At 26.4% G+C, this 17,069-nt stretch overlaps 1 protein-coding gene across 3 annotated transcripts in view; it reads right to left on the reverse strand.

Annotated features, from left to right (window-relative positions):
- The window catches only part of LOC132949763 (junctional adhesion molecule A-like), a 349,991-nt gene that overhangs the window by 187,616 nt on the left and 145,306 nt on the right, over positions 1-17,069 (reverse strand). Inside the window, exon 1 of one of the 3 annotated variants that reach the window (XM_061020829.1) lies at positions 5,260-5,277. The exons of the other annotated variants lie outside the window; for them this stretch is intronic. The gene's annotated coding sequence lies outside the window, so the exon portion shown is untranslated. Of the gene's footprint in view, positions 1-5,259; positions 5,278-17,069 lie in introns of those variants that run through there. 3 annotated transcript variants of the gene reach the window in all.

Genomic DNA, 17,069 nt, shown 5'->3' on the forward strand with positions numbered 1-17,069 from the left:
GTTAAGAATATTTATAATCTGTGCCCATCATAAAATTTGTAAATTACTTATCATAATATGTAATGGCTTAAATAGAAAAGAAGATAGAAGAAACGCAGTATTGAGACCCCAAATGTAATACGTACATTTCAAGCAGAAAATCAAACGAAACTGCATAAGAGTACTACATACAATAAGCATACGAAATTCTGATAATTCATATTTCCAATATTTCATATAACTTAATTTTGTTTATTCAATACAAATTACTATTCAATTTTTGAAGTGTTGTTAGGTATGTAATAAATACAAAAATTAAAAATGTTATATTAAAATATCCAAAAATTAACAACTGAACAGGCTTAATTTCAAAAGTTTCGGTTTAATACAAAACTTTGTTATCTTAATACCTACACAGACCAAATTATATAATAATATCTCGTCATGTTTAAAGACTTTAAGCTCATATATTATCTACTAACAGCCAGAAATTAACACTAATGGAAAATATTTCAGTAGAGGTAGGATCGCACACAAAATCCGCATCAGGTTTATATGGGATTTTTATTTTGTTCGCATATTTTCTGTAAGTAAGATTAAGTGCATGAAAAAAAGAGAAAAATTCTTATCAACCGCGTGCTTTTGATTGAACGCAAAATATTTATGAAATAAAGACTAGATCACACGCATACTATAATATTACTATTGCCAAATACATTTCACACGAATGAACTCGAAAGCTTGGTTAAAATCACAGTGCAATCTAAACATATGGGATTAAGACACCTTATTAACTCGTTATATATAAATCGTCGGCAGGATTTTCGCAAGTGAACCACACACATTCAGGAATGCTTAATATTAATTTATTATTATGAGGTAACATATAATTTCAAACGTATTGTATTTATACTCAAAATTCCAAACGTATTGAACTGTATTTAACTCATTCGTATTAGTGTTTAGGCAAACACTAATAATAGTACCTAGGTAAGTACTAGACTTTTTTTTTGGTTTCCGATCTTCTAAATATTATCGATCACTTACTACTAATATTAAAGGGGCCTCAGAAAAAAAATCATAGTATTTTATTGTTGACACGACAATTATTAATGAATAAATTTTACTAAATTTTTCCGAATAAAGGTGATATTATATTATCAAGTAAAATAATAATTACTTGGCTTATATTTTGGTATTATAGAATAATATTAACTATTATTTAAACAGAGGAAATTACAGTGAGTAAATACAATTATATTTTATTTTTGTATTTGTTTATTTAAGTTAATAATAACAATAAAAATTATCTTGTAATACGTATACAAAATATGAATATGAATTTTTTAAAGTTTTATGACCAACGTTGAATAATTAATTGGAAAACCATATAAAAATACAAATTATTGTTTATGAACTTAAAAAAAACTATCCAATAAAATATTACACCTTACACTTTATTCTCTGTGAAGTATTTTTTACACAAATGTATTATACACACGAAACAAAATTAACCATACTTTTTCTTTAATTATTTTGTACAATATTATATATTATTATATTGTATACGTTTCATTTTAAGGTTCTTTAAAAAATTTAATTAACTACCTATATAAGTTAATATTGCTGAAAACAACAAGACAGGACTCAAAAATATTATTTGAAAATTGCTAACTACTTGTTATGTTCAAAATTAATTAAAAACATGTCATCTGTAATAATAATATACTAGGTTATAAACTAAAAATGTAATACATTTTAATGATATTGTTTTTAGTACAATTATTACTGTGTTAGTTATTTTTACTGTAGCGAGGTCAAGTTATAAAAAAAAAAATATATAAAAAAACCTAGTATTTTAAGAAAATAATATTCTATGTTACATATTTTAATTGATCGTGTTACATTACGAACATAAAATGTGTTTATTTTTATTTTTAAATAATAATAAAAACATAACAGCGCATAGCAATTTTTACATTAAAATATTCAAATAAAAAACAATAATATTATTATTGTTTTACAATGTAGCATTGTAAAACAATATAGGTAGGTATCTAAAATATAATATAATTAAGTATTAATGACGGGTTTTTAAAACAATATATTGTGTTTGGTTCGTCATAACGTCACAATTATTGAGTATAGTTAAGAAATAAAAGAAATCATGAGACTAATAGAAAGAAAAACTCTGTTTCATACTTACGTTATAATATGTAGAGTATCCCTGGAGGATTTTACTATAAATTTACACAGCAATTAAATTTAAATATGTCATATCCTGTTCCAAAATATAGTGTAATGTGTAGGTAAAATAATATAATGTATTAGGTTAATATACTGTATTATACATTAAATGTTTTTCTTTATTTAAATAATAAATTATGTTTACAAAATCTGCGATTCCGTGGAGAAATGCATGAGAAATGCATTAAGACCAATGGAAAAAATGTAAACAAAACAAAAGTAAAATTCTATAAAATAATATGATATTGCTGTAGTGGTTGTTAAACGAATAAGTTAGGTTTCAAGCGTTAAAACCCCAAAAAAATGTGCCATGGAAATAATACTATAAAATACTATGACATCAGTTTCTGAAACGTTATTTTCTAAAAATTCATATCTCACAGATAGTCGTCAGTAAGTAAATAGAATACTTTGTACTTAGTCAAACTAAATAGGTATTTAATTATTGTTGTATCACCAACTAAATGGGGTTATACAAAGGAATATCATATATTTTATAAATTTGAGATTCTTAAATAAATTGGTGAATTCACCAAAAAAACAACATTTGAGTTACCCAGATAAGTTGGTTACTTATTTTATTGAAAACATAAGTATTTAATATCATTAATATCGCATTAATCTTAATTATTTTCGAAAAAGACAGTATATTGAATATAGTAGTTTTAAATATTATACTCAGTTTAAGAAATTACTAACATTCAATACAATTATTTGACTGGTTCTAGATTCAGTACCTATATAGAGTTTATTATTACCATTAAATGTGATATAAAATTATCAACCTCAAACTATTATCCATCAATATAACCGCCTATATAATTTTAGAAGAAATTTTAACTATGATAATATACATAATGAAATAATAACTAACAAATTATCACGATTTAAAAAAATATATAATATTATTTTAAATTGTATTATTGATTTGTTTATAATAAATTATAATCACATTTACCTAACTTAAAAAAAAATGTTTCGACAAATATCAAGTGTGTTACACCTATAAATTAATATACATTACCTAACTATTTTATATTGTAATTACAGAAAAACTACCTATATTCAAATTAAAGTGACCAATATTATGATTATGTTTCTACGAATCTATAGTTAATAGTAAAAATAAATAAACGATTTAGAAACCAGTGAATTATTTATTATTACATTTTTCAGTTACTGATTATATTGGGAAGAAGTTAGCTGACAACTAATTGGCTGAAACAGCTAAACACAGTTTGAAAGATTTGATTGAATAAGTTTTGACGTTCATTATTAGTGATAGTTAGTTGTTTTTTTTTTTATTATGTTCAAGTTAGTGTTAAAATATCACATTAGGCCAAAGATTTGATTTAAAATAAAAATCAAAGCAGATAAGCATATCATAAAAATCTCAAATTTGATTTTAAATCATTGATTTTTTTTAATATTACTATCATAATTGCAATTAGACAATATTAGGTTGTTTCAATCTAATATAAAAAATTATTTTTTACTTAGCCTAATTTTAATTGTATTTATTTACGAGTAAAAAGGTTGTTTGTTTGCATTATGTTACTTTGAATACATTTTTGTCGTGTTTCTGTACCTACCTACTCATATTATTTTCTGTTCTCAACAATATTATCATGCTTTTAATAAAATTTGTAACTAGAATGAACAAATTCCAAACATATTCTTAAAATATTTTATCGTTTTATTTAGTGAGTAAGCACGTAAACCTCCGTTGATTTATATAACTGAACAATATCTAAATACATATAAAATCGTTAATAGGTACTTATTATAATATAAATAATATCGAAAATGCAAACATCTGTGACTTTAAACTTAAAACTTTATAATATAGTTCATCTTCGACTAAAAGTAATCTTTTATTCAAGTTTCAACTACTTGATTACAACAATTACTAATCTATTTTTTGACTTATTATACAATAAACAGGCATATTTATTTGCGTTTAATTAAATGTTTTCTAATTGTAGGTAATTGTATGCTATAATGTTAGTTATACAATATTAGTAAATTATTGTATAATATTAATAGAAAAATATAAAAAAAAATACACTGAAGTATTCAAATATACTCATACATTGGTCCAATTCAAATATATTAGATTGACAAGTATTATATTACACCTCAACTGGAATCATTCGATTCACCACACCCACCCAACCATGTATAATGAATATTTTTTATTGAAAGTGAATCTTCTGCATTACATATTTATTACACATAGACCATCTTTCACATAACCTAAAAGTAATTTTTTTCTTTTGAGTTTCGACTACTCCATTCTAACGAGCACTAAACAATTTGTTGACTTATTGTACGACAAGCAATCATATCGATTTGTGTTCTCATATTTGTAGTATCAGAAGTGTGATAATTTAACCACTATTATGGTATGGTAATATTATTAGGTGGGTATTCCTACCATTGGGTAATAGAAAAAATTCAAAATATACTCATATATTGGTATATTTTAAATATATTTGATTGACAAGTATAATACACCTATATAATACTTGAACCATTCAATTCACCGCACCCAACTATGACGTATAATGCATATTTTTAGAAGTGAATATTTTATATTTTAGATAAAATATTATTTTAAAGGTTTTATTAAATATAATGTAATACAAAACAATATTGCATTTAAATCAGAACTTAAAATAAGTAAGTACTATGTTAAGTATCAACATGTATTGAATAAAAAACAATATAAAGTATTAGTCCTATAATTTTTAAGTATTTTAACAACAATAATAAAGAATATTTGTAACAAATTAGTAAAAAATTAAACTGACTTAATATAAATTCACCTATCATCGCCTATAAACTACGATGGGATTAACAGTTTTAAATTAAACTAAATATTTATTTGTAGATTACATAATTATAATTTATAGCAATCAAATGTTAATAACACCTATTATTTTAGGCTAATAATTTTTATTATATCATTTATATATTATTGAAATATTATATAGCTACTATATAAGAGAAAAATTTGACAGAATTACTTACATTTTATGTGATACGAAATTGAACATGTAACATAGAAACACAATATTAAATACAATCAATACTTTCACCATTGTATCATTTTATTATATAGATTTTGTATTAACAAGAATTGGGAGGGTTAAAATATTATTTATAAAAGCATTGTAAATTACGAAAAAAGAACTTAATCATAAAATGTGCTCAGCTAACATTTATATAGTTTTTTAAAATCATAATTACAGTTTACTTAGAAAATATCTTTCGTCCAATCGTTAATAAATGTTGATATTTTTATTTATTTTTTCACAAAACAGGTGAAACATGTTTCCAGTGAATTGGTGTTTCGTGTAGATTGTTCTTTTTGACAATATTTTAAATTTAAAGTTATTTAATACGAAATTATTGAAAAATAATAATTTAGAATAATGGTATTATTAGTAGTTAGTATACATCACTGCTGTAACGTTATTGTTGGTTATTCAAAATAACTACTGGAGTTATCTAGAAGCATAATATTATCAGAGAATGTTTGTTATGATCAAATCCTGAACTTTGAAATTTATATTAAATTCCAAATTAAGACCTAAATAGAAATGTTTTCCTATCACAAGTTTTCAAACGTTGCAAAAAAAATAAAAAAAAAGTAAGCTTTTGACTGGGAGGCTGGTAAATACTGGTTAGTGGTAATCATCTATAGCATAATATAAAATGTAAATAAAAAAATACAGTAACCAATATTGTATAAATTAGGTTTGGACGTCGTTGTAACTAGTTTATATTTTTAACAAATACTGTTAAATTGTATGATAGAAAAAAAAATAGAAATATTGAGCAGTCTAAATTTATTTTAAACAAAACGTCGGTCAATAAATTATTTAAAACTGGAAGAACCATATTATAATAAATAGCAATATATTGTGAAAACAATCTCTCGGTTATTCGTAATAGGTATAATATGGTAAAATATTGGGTGTAAAATATGTTATATTATAAATAAAAAAATGTGGCATCATAAAAAATGTATAAGTTCAGGTAACTGCTTTCCCCTTATCATCACAACGCATGCAAACAATTGACAGTGTTTGTATTATTTTGTTATAGGTAATTAATTTTAAATGAATTGATTATCAACCATACACGATCGTACAAGATTCTGAAAGCAACGACTGTTTACTTTTATTTTTTTTTTTTACTTTCGTTGTCTTATTTCATGTGGTTTTTTGACTTGTAGTTAAGTACTGAGAAAATTAATAAAACAACCTATTTAAAATATTATTAAGTACATTTAATTTCCAACTGGTTAACTCGATGACGTCGTTTGACAAGAAATCAACCGGGGACCAGCTGACAGGAAAGTGTAACTATCGAGTAACTGTATAGTATATTATTACGGGCTCAGTTGGCTTGGCACTTGCCGGATAATATACACATCTCCGAAGATAGCTAATGACACATTTCAAGTGAATACATGTCGTAGAACCATAACGTTTTGATAACTGAGGAAACCGTTGCTCATGTCAATAGGGTATATTATATATTATATACGAATATTATTAAACATCATACATATAATAATACCTATTGATCAAAATCGGTGTCATTAAATATATGCACATAGTCTTAGGACAAACAACTTTGAATACATTTTGGATTATGCACGTCATCGATTTTATCATTGTTTCATATTATATTTAAATTTTTTATATAATATGTGTACTAAACTTTCTGATAAGTAGTAAAAAAAAACAGCTTTAAAAGGGCCATTCTCAATTTTATTTTCTGCTAAATCTGACATACCAGGTATAGCTATAAATTGTCTATAAGAGAATTTGTCGTTATTTTTGTACTTTTTCTGAAGTTTTGAAGACTTAATACAAGTGTGATTTCAAATTATATTAATTACTCTCAATGGTATAATAATAATAATCATTGTTATAAGCTAATTATTATGCTTATCCCCTTTTTTTATTCAATAAATAATAATTCAATTATTCAAAATTTGATAATTAGGAATGTTTAAATTTACTTTAAGACCATATTTTTCAATTTTTGAGATTTTTCGTATTACTGATAAGGAGTGTGGTGTGGATACACAAACTAGTGATTTCAAATAAGAACACACGTCATCAACTGTAAATTATATCTTAAATAATTTTTCTGAACATTTTCAAAATTCGCACTAGGTAGTAGTTTTTGAGTTATTTAACTTTGTGTTCTAAGGATAAACTGTCCATGTTAATGGGCTTATAAAATATGGGGGCTACGGTAATTTGAAATTTATTATAGTCATTACTCATTAATATTAGTATATCAGTATTAATAATATTTTGTAAAAATGACCAAATTATTATAATAAATACTAGATCCAATTTTACGTATATTTTATATTTTTGTAAAACCATTTTTAAGGAATAGTATCCTTAATACAAACATTTTAGTAATTAAGAAACTAGGTACTCAATAAAATTTTGAATTTGGTACATAAACATTTTCAAAAAAAATATCCACTAAATAATTTACAATAAAAAAGGAGGGTTCTCATTTGAAAAACACACGATTTTTATCCCCACAGGACACTTTTTAAATTATATAAATTAATTCAAGAATTTGAAAAAAATGTGTTTGGATATATTTAAAAATTCCAAAAATCAGAATTTGAATAAATGTATTATTTAAGGAAAAAAATGGGTGTGAACATGCTTGGTGAATCACCTTGTATAATTTACCACTATTCGTGTAGGTATATAAGAATTGTTTTTTTTTTTTTTTTAATTTCGTATGTTTATATATTCTTAGACACTTCTCTCCGCGTTTTGTGTACTTAGGTACCTATACAAAATATTTTGGTCATATAATATGATTTTCTCGGTATTATTTATATATTATTTAAGTGGTCCTGCCCTTGCAGTAATTATAACATTATATAACATTGGCGCAGCGTTGTGGCGTTAGGTGCTGTGTGTATACCGCTTATTATTATGCAGACATCGGATCCATAAATAATTTATTATTCCACTGAACTTTTTGGTGAAAGTTCAAGTGATGGTCATAACAATTATGACAATAATGATAAATGTGGGCGAGAGATCCGAAAACCGTAAAGTTGTGGACCATTGCGTGGGGTGCGTACTCGCGGCCGGTCGTTTTGGCTTTGCTCAGGGTGTAAGTCGCGTGCGCCCAAAAAAAAAACACCCTACTCCAACCATGAAACCCTTAAATCACGTATTCATACGTCATAACTACTGTAGCTCACTCGCGTCGTGGGTATTTTGTTCCCTACACTACTACACTCACGCAAAGGACGTGGTTGACCCCACGAAACTGCGAGCAGCTAAAGCTATTTTTTTTCTATTGAAAATGTGGCAAAACAAGGAGAACGCGCGCGCGATATCAACCGGCACAATAATCGTGATTACTATCGGGTTTTTCTCGTGGTGGAAACGGTTTATTTTTTAAGTTTTCACAGTGACGTGACTTTTACTAAGAGTTTATTGATTATGAGTGTATATGGGGCGAACGCAACGCGTTTGCTTTAAACACATTTATCCACTCTGCAGCCGATGGTAAAATTTACGATGCTGGTTGTATGTTTAATTAAAAATTCATAACCTGTAATGCAAGACTATACCTTTTTTCTGAAATAACAGTGGATACTGCGAGAGCGGCATTGTGCTCTGAAATTGGGAAAATTCGCAGCAGTTCTTAGTGACGTAGCTAGTACGTACTTACTTATTTATGTTTGTTGGGTCGTTATACTAATAAATTAGTTTTTTTTTTTATTCCTTAATCCATTAATACATGCAATTATAACGTTAATTAAACTGCAATGCATTACAAATAATGTACAATTATTAATTTAATTTATATAATTTGATATTGACAAATTGAAGAAAACCATGCGTGACAAAAAACTAAAAACGAATAGATAGAAATAGTGTAATGACTACCCTTTTGCAATATTATGTTAAGTGTATAGAAGGTATTATTATGTGAGTGAAGTAGTGTACAAATATTATAATATGAACGCAGACAGCAAAATTATTAACTCGTTGAATTAATAATTAAAATAACAAAAACAGAATATTTCATGAACACGCGTTAAAAAAATAATTTACGTTTCAAACTATAATATTATTTTAACTTTTGACCTATAGCAAATATATTATATTATTATCGGATACCCATAATTTTTTTCGATTTCCTCTTCATCGACATGTGAATTTAATTGAGTTTTTTATAGGTACGAATATTATAATATAATCCTCCCTATTACACATTTTGCTATTATAAAAAAAATATTTATTAACTTTATGGACTACCTATGGACTACATTGCAGCAGTCTACGAGGTAAAACGACTAGTGATGTAAGAATTCCCGGGAATTTAGTGACAGGAAATTTCCAGGAATATCCAAGACCAGAAATGTATAGGGATTATTACATTATTTTAAATATTGTTCAATGTTAAATTAAACTCGTAGGTAGTTGTAAATAATACAAATGACAAATATTTTATCCATTAGGAAGACTTTTGGATGATTTCAAAAACGTTTTAAATTTGTATCATATTATATAAACTTAATTCAACTATTCAAGTTATACACTTAAATATTAAATATACACTCAATTATTGTCAGTGTAAGTATGGGATTTTAAATAATTACTTTATTATAATAATTATTTAAACTGCCTAGTTATGGCATAAGTTCTACTTGTACAAGTATGTTTAACTTTTTTTGTTCAAGGATTTTCATCGAAAGATAGAGGATTATTTTGGAAATATTCTTAGTGGCACATCACCAACCACGGCTTTTAACGGACAACAAAACAAATTTAATATTATGATATTATTATATTGTAACACTCCATTTCAATAACTTGAATTATATGTGTCATAATATCGGTTTATTCACGATCCACGAATATATAACAATAATATTAAAAAAAGACAATACGAAATTGAATTTCTCTATAGCCCAAATACACAACACACCCAGTTATAAAAGTTCATAAAATAAAATACCAGAACATAATAATATCTACTCTCGTGTTAGTGCAAGAACATACCGTGACCAAATTAATACAAGTTCTCAGTTATAATGTTTTACTTTTTATTATAACTATGTAAATTATATTTTTACCTAAGCATACAAACAAGTTTAATACGTCGCTTAAAAGTTCCTTGAACGTAATAATCCATATTATAATATACATACTTCAAACATGTTTATTAGTATTTGTTTTTCATAATATGCATACATTTTTTTTTGAAATTTACTTTCTACCGAAGAGGTTTTTTAATCACGGGAATCCGATTTAAATACGAGAACTCATTTATTTTTAAACTTAATTTAAGTATATAAGTATAGGAAAAAATATATAGAAAAAACGGTGAATGCGACTAAATAGTACTATTTGATTTATTATTTTAAATACTACACATTTGTGCAGCTGCTGTAAATTAAATTAAACACTAAAAATGGATAGAAACTCAATCGATGTAAATTATTTTTCTGCGAACTTTCTAAATATTTAACGTAAGTACATGCAAAAACGTATCAATAGTTAAAATCAAAAGGTTAAATTAAAATATTATATAAGTACAGTTTGAATAAAGTCAAAATAAAATTATTAATTATTTAAATATACTACAAAAAACTTCATTGTGACTCATTTTAGTGAGTATATCAATCATTTGATATTATATAACATGTTATAATACTAACATAAGTTTGTCATTATTTTGGTATTTTATGCTCAGTTTTTAGTAGCAGACAAAACCCTAAATAAATATTAAAATTAGTAACTATATTTAAATACATATTTTATTCCTAAATCGCATGAACTACTTATACAGTCTCCGATTAGGTATTTTCAGTGAGTAAAAAAAACACTTTAACTGCATCTTAAATAGTTACCTAATCAATACAAAGACCATAGTATTAGAAAGTAGTAAATTATAAAGAAAATGTGTTAAAAAAATAACAAAAAGTTTATTCTAGTAATTGTCACTGACATAAGCAACATTGTAAAACGAAATATTATTATTGCCTATTGCCAATGGAGGAAGATTTTTTTTTACAAAAGTTATTTGAAAAAAAAACTGTTGCCAAACACGGACAATGTATATATTTAGAAACTAATTTATTTAAGATAATTGTTATAAAATGAATGTTCAGTTCATACGCGTGTTTTCATTATTTTTGCATAAATTTCACCACATCAATACTTTATAAAATGGTTGTTTAAACAATATAGTCATAAACATAAATAATTTATATAATAAATATTAGTTGTTTGGGTGAATATTCTTGTAGTGTATTGAATGCAATGCATTTATTATATTGTGAATTCAAGCAATAATATGATTTGATATTGCATTATTACGGTATACATTATTTTTTATTTTCAAAGGACAATATTATACTAATTTAACACACAGTTAGTATAAAATTATTTTATTTTTTTTTGTAAATAATTCAACATAATATTACTTATTATTATAACGAATTAGGAGTTTCAATATTATCAACCAAATAAATATATTACAATATCATAATGATAACGGTTTAAAATGTCTTTTAAATATACATCAGCGTATATAATATGGATAGTGAAATTATTTATTATTTAATTAAAGTATAATGTGTAATGTAAATGTTATAATCTTTTTTTCCGTAATCTTATCTTGTATAATTTGCCATTTGCGTGATCGTCATTTGAATGAAACACAAATATATTCTTCACAGCTTCAAAATAATTATATTCTATTTCACCGCTTGATATTTGGTATCCACACTGCAGGACGTAGTATATTCCCTCGTAGAACGAAGGTACGTAATAATAATGTATAACAGTAAAACGTATAACTCGGGATTGCATGTGAGTATTCTTTTTATTTATTTATTTTTTTGTCGTAATTTTGAATTCAAAAATATATGTATTTACGTTATGTATCCACCGTATGTGTATAAAATATAAACGTAAAGTGTAGTGGTGTAGATATATATATATATACAGGTACGCATCCTGCAAAGGGCGCATGTATATCATTATTCGTTTCAACAAGGGTTTAGATAGTTTCTATTCTCCGCAGAAATGAAAAACTTCAGCGACTGGGAGATTTATAGGGTGTCCGTGTATCCATATGTCCAGGTTATTTCAAGTAAAATATCTGACTGAAAAACAAACATTACAAACATGCCCCGTAAACAAGATGGGTCTTGAGGGATTGGGGGACGAATGTAATATACAAAGAAATAACAAATTGGTACGAATAATGTACTGCGGGTCGAGGTAACCTGCAGAACAACTGCGTCTAAGGGTAATGCAATGACATGGTAAAAATACAATTTTTACGTCGGTAAAATATAAAACAATTGCCTTTAAACAAAAAAAAAAACGCACCGAGTAATGCCGTAACGTCGGTTTTGAACCTATCACCGTATTACCTATTATATACCCAAGTGTATAGGTACACACAATGCGTCTACGTCATAATATATGCGATTTGAATTCACCATTACTCTATGAATTCTTATTGTTATTATACTTTACGCATCGGAATCATATTATGCTATAGTGGTCATATTATTATTATTATTATTACCATCATCGTCGTCGTCATTATGTTATGAGTCTGTTGTAGTAGATACTACAATATTATAAATCATCATAATATTACAATGCATGATATTCGTATTTATAAATCCACCGTTCCAGTTATGAAATAGAAGATGTTTAATTTAAAAAAATCGTGTATTATATAATATAATATATATGTATATGTATATATAACGTGCTTTATCAAAAAAATCAACAATCTGTAAATTTGACTTTATTCCGGAGGAAAAAACAGTTTCTAAGATGAAAAGGATTATTATAATGCGTTGGGGATTTATCACAACATTTGTTTTGTGAAGGACTCGTTGTTTCATAAATATTTTATTATAATATGATCATACATATTTTATAAATACAATATAACAAAGTATAATAATAATATATATATCTCACCAGATTTTTAAAATGAAACATAATGGTCACGGCCGATGAATGATGTTTGTTCGAATACACGCATGATAATAATATACTATTCATAATATTTGTGGCATAATAAACGTAGGATAACATTTTTTGTATTTTTTAATTAAAAAATGTGAAGGATTGCGTTTCTTTACGAAGAAAGAAAACATGATTTAAAACAAAACTAATACTTTATGAGGATTTTTAAAGAAAAGTCGTGGGCTCAGACACAAAAGATGCTATCTGAATGTATGAAACTGTTCAGGGGAGTAATTTTAAACTTTAAACAGTAATATATTCATTGGTAGTGTAAATTAATTTATTATACATACTAATATATAACATTATATACGTGAAGTATATTAAAAAAAAATTCTCCGCCCCCGAAATTTATTTTTAGTAATACATAACTTTAAGTAGGTGCCTCTGATATCAGTTCACCATACTCTTTCAAATGATCTTCAGATCCATCACTATATAATACCTCGTCTCATATAACCACATCCTTTTAAGTTCGTAGTTTTGTTGATAGACGTCTAATAATTGATTTTATTGTAAGATCATATTATTATCGTGGTTGATACAATGTTGATACTTTTGGGCAATCATTAGTTTTTTTTGTTGCATAGGACGTTTTGGTTTTAAAAATACATTATATTTAAGAACCAAAAAGTGCTATAATTTAGATAGCTATTAAAATATAACAAATTTATAAATCGTATCGATTTAGCATCTGGATAAATCTCCAAATAATGGACCTACAATATGGTTGACTTCGATTATCGAGTATTGATAAACAAACCTATTTTATATTTTAATTAAAAGTAGATTTTCAAAAAAATTGATTTAACGCCTATTGTTTCTGATCCCACTAAGTATTTGTTTCATGTTGGAAATCCAACGCTGCAAAAGGTGATGTATCAGCACATCCGTTACGTGGAAACCAGCGGTGCAGTAATAATGTTCATATACTGCAAATTGAATAATAATAAAAAAAAACCAACACCTAAACTATACTACAGAGTATAATATACATACAAGTATATGAATATGAGTATATCCGTTTAGTGGCAGTTTTTTAATAACAATATAGAAGTTCGATTGAAAACCCATTGGCGATAAAGCAGCCGCTGCCGGCGCAATCGCAATATTCGCGTGACTGGAAGCGGCGCGTTTGAAATAAAAATGAAAATATTAATATATTATATTGTTGTTGTTACTATAATAACATACACATAAATGTATAATTTTTACTGTGATCCATATAATTAATATAATTGGAATTTATACCCATTAAAAATACGTCGCACACATCAGTTAGACATCCTTCAAATTTCTGTGGTAAATATTATACTTTTTTAGAAATAAATACGTATGAAATTGTGATTTTCGATGCACCTACCGTGAACAAATTATTATTGATTTGAGTAAAAATTAATATTTTCTTATTTACTCCTCAAAGCCCCCTCCCCCCCTATCAAACAACAAACTTTTAGTTTAATCACAGTACACCACAGGATCACGTTGTATCAGAAATGTCAATACATTTAGAACGAACAATATTGTCATTTGTTTTAGTGATTTAATAGTAGTTTAACTATAATAAGTTATGGTATAGTAGTAGTGATGTAGTACTTGTGTCGCAAATAGATTAGTACTGAACCACAGTCGATGCCGGTATTCGCAATAACCGTGGTAATGCGATATCGGTTGTAAAAGTTACTTTTGATATACCTAACTCAATTTGTAGTCAGTGACATGCAGATGATCGATATTAACGAAGGCTGCTGTGACGACGATGATTTCTACGTGTCGTCAGGAATAGAGGACGACAAACGCTTGATATAGGCGTGGGTACCTTATTAATATGTGTGTCAACAAGAATAGAGAGCTCGTGATCATAGTTTATCTCAAAACAAATAAAGTAAAAAAAAATAATATACTTATTGAGTATTTACTGCCCGAGGTCCAGATTTTGGAAAACACCAGCTTTTGATAATCGGCTGCACTTAATGCTAAAACCAAACACGAGTTTTTCATCCGATAAACGAGAATACATGGAAAAACTGTACGCCGTTATGCATAATAATGTAATGTTCGATTGTATTCGGCTTGACATGGGAAAAACACTCGATTTTCCGGGAACGGGATAGACAAAAAACGGAAAATAAAAACGAAATAAAAAAAAGTGTGGTGCATTTTTATGGTCGATTGTTGGTGGCGCAGCTCTTTTATATCCATTGATTTTTATTGCAACGTTACTACGGTAACGGGATAAATATACAGTAATTGTACCGCGGTAAGTACCGTCGCTTAAGACAATTATCGTGTGTGGGAGGTTTATACAACCACTACCTAATGTTTAATACAGTAATTTAAAATAAAAATAAAAAAAAAAAAAAAAAAACTACAGAAAATATTTCTATTTTTGGCCGGGGCGAAGGAGTATATTGCTTCAGTTACAGCCTTTCTAGCAATTTAATCCATCGTATATTGTCTACATGTAAGAGCAGATCATAATATAACAGTTGTTTTCTAATCGTTAATAATAATAATAATAATAATAGTAATATATCGTACATCGAGGGTCATAGAAATTCAAAAATTCCTCGTTGGTAAGTATATGGATAGTGATACGCTGAGCCAATTAATTATAATATTAAACGTGGATGCGTGAGCATAAGTCTTAGTCTATGTACTGGTATTTAGGTCATCGTTTAGTGATCCAAAGTAGTAAGTACTTACACCGCAACCATTTACATATTTTCAATTAATACACATTTTTATAATTTTTCAACCCGATAAAACTCGTATTATATTTAAACACTATTTGTATTATTTCAGCGGCTCCACATATTATTATGACCCTGTGTAACTGGTAATGGTCAAATGCTATTTTTTTATATCATTATAACATATATTTTTAAATTTATAAATATTTAAAGACATATTTCTGAAGCGTAATAATATTATAATATATTAATTTCATTAATCACTCAGCTATTTTCATTGACATATTTTATAGTGTTAAAAAAATATTTTATAATATTTAACATTTTATTATATCCCTCGTATTATAATAGTTTTAACAATAAATTATAAAAATCAGGTAAGTGGGTAACGCTCTGCTGTACATTAGGTATCAAAAGAGTTACTGTAATGGATGACGTGTTAAATTTGAATTAAATGATATAAAATCATTATACCTATAGGAAAACTATTCTGAGCGAAGGCAGTCTGTCAATCTAATAATATGACTAAATATTTTTTATGATATATTTGTGATCAAAGTAGTTTTTTTTTACTATTTGCCATTCGGAATTAGTACAGTATGTTGAATTGATTTTACCGAAAAATTGCATTTGAAAATGTCATTGTGTGTATAAAGTATTAAAATACAATCATATATTTTAAAAGTTTCAAGCCTAACACAGGAATAATTTTTTAAGTTTCAGTTTGAACTACTTACGTCAAACATTGTTTTAAATTTTCATTACTTATCTATATAGTAACAACAGCTTATAAGGAACGTTGTATTAATTTTTAAAGTTTTTTACCCAAACGAAAAATTATTTATCAACAAAAAAAAAAACTAATAGGTAAAAGTCGAAATTTAAGGTCGAAAGTAGTCATAATATTTTGAAAATCTTTTGATGTATAAAAAATTCCAGTATAAACATACAGTGAGAATTGCATGTATGCACGGATAATTTTTTAGAGTTACTGTTACACCATAAAACAAAATTAAATTGTTCGAAAACCAGTTTTGCAAAAAATCTCTTTATTTTCTTAATGTTTTTGTTATTC

The sequence above is a fragment of the Metopolophium dirhodum genome, chromosome 7 (assembly GCF_019925205.1).
Source record: "Metopolophium dirhodum isolate CAU chromosome 7, ASM1992520v1, whole genome shotgun sequence".
NCBI classification, from domain to species: Eukaryota; Metazoa; Arthropoda; class Insecta; order Hemiptera; family Aphididae; genus Metopolophium; species Metopolophium dirhodum.